A 6,000-nucleotide genomic window follows, 5' to 3' on the forward strand; every position below is an offset into this window, starting at 1 on the left:
GGAGGGAGGGAAGGGAGCAAGGATTTATTAAGCACTTGGTATATATGCCAAGCATTTTATAAATATTATCTCATTTGATTCTCATATCCTGTAATGGGAATGCAAATTTGGAAGATCTTCCCTGCCCCTAGGCTAAAGTGCACCTGGAGCCTGGGGTGGGAGGCTTGTTTTTCAGTAGATACTTTTTGATTGGCCAGTGGGTCAATAAGGTTGTTACATTCTCTGAGCCAGGAGAAGGCTATATAAGCCCTGATGTGAGGCTTTGTTTTGGGGCTCACTTTGAGAAGTGTTCTGTGATTTGATATTGTTTCTGGGAAGCCGTTGTCCTGAGCCCCCCGGCTTTGAAAAAACCCAGATGTTGAAACCCAGATGTTGACTGGGTATGGATGTAATGGTTGGACAGTTTGAAATTTGTCTACTAGATCTGTTTCTGTCTTGATAATTCTGTCTGTGTACTTTGAAGTTCGGGGTGCTGACCTTTTCCCCTGAACAAGGTAAATGATATATGTCTGACTGATTAAAGTAGGCTTGTTAACCCATTTTGAGTTGCTTTCCTTTAACAAAGTAGATCCAAGAACCTGTATTGGCAGCCACCCTGAGGACGCTTGGGGTGCTTGCTGCTACATATCCCTATGAAGTAGGTTCTATTATTATCCACATTTTACATAAAACAAGACTGAGGTTAAGTGACCTGCCCAGGGTCACACAGTTAGTGTCTAAGGTCAAATCTGAACTCAGATCTTCCTTACTTTAGTACTTTATCTACTGCATACTTAGCTGCCTCAAAAAAAATTATGATATTCTAAACTACATTATTAGAATCAATGTCCAGGAAGAAGGAAGTAATGGTTCCATTCTGTCCTGGTCAGGAATTATCTGAAATAATTGTGTTGAGTTTTATACACCACGTTTTAGGATTTACATAGCTAAGCTAAAGTCCATCTTACCAGAATAGGTGGCAGGACTGAGAATATGCCCTATGAAGATTGGTTGGAAGAAATGGGCTGTTTAGTCTGGAGAAGAGAAGTTTTGGTGAGGAAAGAGGGACTGTTAATCATATTCAAGTATATGAAGATTTGTGTGTAGAAGAGTTATTTTAGGGTAGTGACAGTGGGTGGAAGGTGCCTAAAGACCGAATTGGACCTAGTGAAAGGAAAACTTTTTCAGAAATGTGAACTGTCCCATATTGGAATGGGCTGTTTTGGTAGGTGGTGGGTTCCTTCTCACTAGGGGTCTTCACAGATAGGTTGAATGACCACTTGTCAACGATATTGTAGAGTTAATTCTTATTCAGGGTCAGATTGTACTAAACAACTACTGAGATCCCCTTTGAACTCCTGATTCTGTGCCTTCAAATCCTGTCCTCTTTCACCTCCGTGTAGCTGGGCATTCCATGGACCAAGCATTGGACTTAGAGACACAGAACCTAGATTTGTTGTGGAAACTGGATGTTGGAGACAGGAAGTTATTTGCTCAGAACTCTAAATCTAGAGTTAGTGTTGCAATTAGAGGTTAGGTCTCGACTCCAATATCATATCCTACTGTATCTCTTTCAGGCTGCACTCCCCAGAAGGAAGTATCTTCACAATCTTTTTTTTTTCTTTTTGGAGGGGGAAAGGCAGGGCAATTGGGGTTAAGTGACTTGACCAAGGTCACACAGCTAGTAAGTGTTAGTATCTGAGACAGGATTTGAACTTAGGTCCTCCTGACTCCAGGGCTGGTGCTCTATTCACTGTGCCACCTAGCCACCCCTTTACCATCTTTCTTTAGGTCTTTCTTCACATTGGAATATCTACCACCACTACACTTCATGGAGAGAATAATGGATTTGGAACTAAAAGATAAACCTTAAGCAGATCCATGTTCCTCACAGTCATATTAGGAGGAGAACCAGACACACACCCCCTAACTAGGGTTGGGGGAAGAGGAAGAAGAGAAAATGGACTGGGCTGATGGTTCTCTTCCCTTCCCTAGCCATATTAGATCTAATCTGGGAGGGAATAGGAAAAGACAAGATGGCAGAGGAAGACTGTCCCTTCACCTCTAGTCTCTCCTCTTTTCATTCCATCCTCCTCATAGCAATGCCTAATTAACCTTCTTAGAATAGGAATCACCTTTCTACCAAGGGCCAGAACCATAACTGCCCACTCCTTCAAGTCTAAACTCTATTAAACCTTCAGGGTCCTTCGTAATCTGGTCCTGCCTAACACTTTGTCTCTCACTGCTCCCCAATATGGGCACTTAGCTCCAGCCGGGCCAGTACCAAGTAAATATGACATCAATTACTCTTCTCTTTATTACTTGTGCTATCCACTGCCTGGATTGTCTCTCAGGAGACTAGGGCAACTTAAGGCATCTAGGCTGAGGATACCAGTGGAGTTGCAGTTGGGGATACACGATGTCATCCAATTTAGAATGGAATCATGCTAATCTAACTGTCATTTTACATGAAGAAACTGAGTCAAATAGAGGTGTCTGTCCTAAGTCATGCAGATGTTAAATAACACAGAGAGGGTTTGACCCCAGCTTTTCTGACTCCAGATTCATCATTCCTCCTACTAACTACATTGCTCCAATACCTATAGAATTGGAGTTACATATACCTATAAAGTTATGTGTAAAGATACCATAAAATGGAAGTTATTGATTCTCGTAAAGGATATTGTCATCATCATCATCATCATCATCATCATCATCATTAACTAAATTTTGGGAAAAGATGATTGAAAGGCAGTGGACTTTCATAGTGAGGTAAGTGTAAACCAAGGCAGCCTACTAGCTGCCTTTTTTTTTTCTGAGAGGCAATTGGTGTTAAGTGACTTGCCCAGGGTCACAAAGCTAGTAAGTGTCAAGTGTCTGAGGCCACATTTGAACTCAGGTCCTCCTGACTCTAAGACCAGTGCTCTATTCATTGATCCACCTAGCTGCCCCATTTTTGTTTGTTTTTGTTTTTAGGCAATCTGGGTTAAGTGACTTGCCCTAACTCACACAGTTGGTGTCTAAGGTCATATTTGAATTCAGACCCTCCTCCCTCAAGGGCTCTATCCACTTCACCACCTAGCTGTCCCAGTCACAGTCATTTTTAAAATAAAAGACATTATAAAGAACAAGTATGACCCCAAAATGAGGCAGGTAGATCATGTAATGAAGACAGCCAACAGATGGCCAGTTCACATATTCCCCTGGTAGTCTAACATATTAAGAAAATATGAGGGCAACTAGGTGATGCAATGAATAGAGCACCGACCCTGAAGTCAGAAGGATCTGAGTTCAAATCTGGCCTCAGACACTTAACACTAGCTATGTGACCTTGGGCAAGTGTAGGGCCAATGCAATATTTACAGTGCCAATGACCATAATAAATACCATGAATATAAGAATTGCATGACATTCTATTGCAGAATATACCGAACTCTCCAGATAGAGGATAGAGCTGAAGCATTTATTTAGACACCAGAAAACTAGGGGCAGCTAGGTGGCACAGTGAATAGAGCACTGGCTCTGGAGTCATGAGGACCTGAGTTCAAATCCAGCCTCAGACCCTTAAAATAAAAACTAGCCACATGACCTTGGGCAAATCACTTAACCCCAATTGCCCTCCAAAAAAGCAAAAAAAACAAAAACCAACTGAATCCCCAAACCAGTAAGCTGATTCCATCATAGTACCAAAAATATTCAGAAGCCATAATAACACTGAGAGCCACAGCATCCTTCAGCCTTCCCACAAGATCAATATTTACTCACAAACCTCTCTATCTCCTTAATGAGCATCCTCTCTCTCCCCCAGTGTCTGGCTAGCTCTGACCAGCTTCCTGTGGCTCTGCTTCCCTTCAGCAAACTCCTTCCACCACAGGCTCCATGTGACTATATTTAGCCTATCAGGGGGCAGAGTTTATCCTCACAGCAAGGAAGCTTCCTGTGGGCTCTGCTTCCCTTCATCGAATTCCCTCCATCACAGGCCCCATGTGATTACATTCAGCCTGTTAGGGGGCAGAAAAGCAGGGGAGATCTTCAAACTCCCCCCTAGGTCTATTAATGGGCAAAGAAGATCTTCAAATTCCCATTCCCATTACAGCAAGTCATTTAACCCCAATTGCCCTGCCTTCCCCCGCTCCAAAAAGACAAAAAAAATATGAGGGGGTAGGTAGGTGGCACAGTGACTAGAGCACTGACCCTGGAGTTAAGAGGACCTGAGTTCAAGCAAGTCACTTAACCCCAATTGCCTTGCCTTCCCCCTCAAAAGAAGAAAGGAAAAGAAAAAAGAAAATATGAGAAGGACCTCTCTCACTGGATGGATCTTCTATGGATATTATATAGAAATATGGGGGGGGGTGTGGTGGCTAGGTGGCACAGTGAATAAAGTGCCGGATCCGGAGTCAGGAGGACCTGAATTTGGTTCTGGCCTCAGACACTTAACACCCAGGCAAAAAAACTAGCCATGTAACCTTGGGCAAATTACTTAACTCCAATTGCCCTCCAAAAGGCAAAAAAAAAAAAATTGGAAAAAAACCCAAATGTTGGGGTGGCCAGGTGGCACAGTGAGTAAGAGCACGGCTCCAGTGTCAGGATGACCTGGGATCAAATCCAGGCTCAGATATTTAGCACCATACCCAGAAATAACTGGCTGTGTAACCTTGAGCAAGTTACTTAACCCCAATTGCTTAAAAAAAATACAGGGGCAAGAATCAATTCTAATTGGTAGAAGGGGTTACCACACTAACAAGATAACGGATCCAACTACACATCTAAGGAAGAGTTGGGATGATTAATACCTGTAGAATCAAGTCCAGCTTTGGAACAGAGAAAGGGATCAGACTCTTAACTAATAATTTGAACAGATCAGTAGAGCAGATGTTAAACCTGAAGCTAACCTGGGGTCTGTGGTACTATCAGGATTGCCACCAGCCTGTGAGTGGCAGCATGGACGGGGTGCTGGACTTCAGTCAGGAAAGCCTGGATGAAGTTCTTGTCTAGATAATTAGTAGCTGTGTGATCCTAGGTAAGTTGGTTAACTTCCTTCCCCTATAAAATGAGAGAGTTGGACTTAGTGACCTCTAAGGTCCTTACAGTGCTAAATCACTGAAAACACACAGGACTCATCATTAGAGCTGCCTTTTTTTGAGAGGTTGGGAGAGATTGGCTATCCTGTCTTTTGAGAACTGTATGGTCTTAGATTCCTTGGGAGGGTCTCTCTGTTACTGAGGGAGAGAGTAGAGGACAAGAAAAGAGTTTCTGGGACCAGGAGAGACCCAAGAGGGGAAATAAAACCGGAGGCAACAGGATGGGATAAGTCTGGGTATAATGAAACCTAGAAAACGGGAGAGAGAAATGAAAATTAGAGAAAGGGGAGGAAGATGAGGCCCAGAGAGAGGTGAAAACAGGTCTTAGAAAAGGGAAAATAAGGTCTTAGTAATAGCAGAAAACCTAGAGACAGAAGAGAGGAAGAACTTAAGACCTAAGGCATGAGAAAGAGGGGTGCTGATGTGGTGGGGGAGGAATATCATACCCAGATCACCTAATGAATAACTTGTGGCCAGGCCCCCTCCCCTCCTTGCTCCATGTATACCCTTCACCTGTGAATAGGTCCCAGATCGGGTTCCTGCCTCCTTCCCCCTCCTGCCAGCCCCACGCCTCATTGAGCCCTCTCAATGAGCCCAAGCTAATCCCCTGACATCACCTACTCCCCCCATACAGTCACCTCAGCTAGAGGCCTGTTTGCCAAAGGGCCAAAGCAGTCTCCTTAGCCCTCCTCCAGATATCTGGATTCATATCACTTTCCAAGTATGTTTTCCATGCTTTCACTCCTGGCTTGCCATCTTGGAGCTGGTTCCCAAGTCACATTTTTCTTGCTCTGACTTTTCTGAAGCCCCTGATTCTCCAGTTAGACTTCTACTCCTTGGCCTGATCTGTCAGCCCCAAGACCTCAGGAAGCTGGTCTCTAAGTCCCAGGCAGCTGGCTGCTGCACCTTCCCATCCACCCAGCAGTGGAGGCCTCAGGGC

The sequence above is a fragment of the Petaurus breviceps genome, unplaced genomic scaffold (assembly GCF_028583685.1).
Source record: "Petaurus breviceps papuanus isolate PSGF00001 unplaced genomic scaffold, PetGlider_PUasm1.0 175, whole genome shotgun sequence".
Lineage (NCBI taxonomy): Eukaryota > Metazoa > Chordata > Mammalia > Diprotodontia > Petauridae > Petaurus > Petaurus breviceps.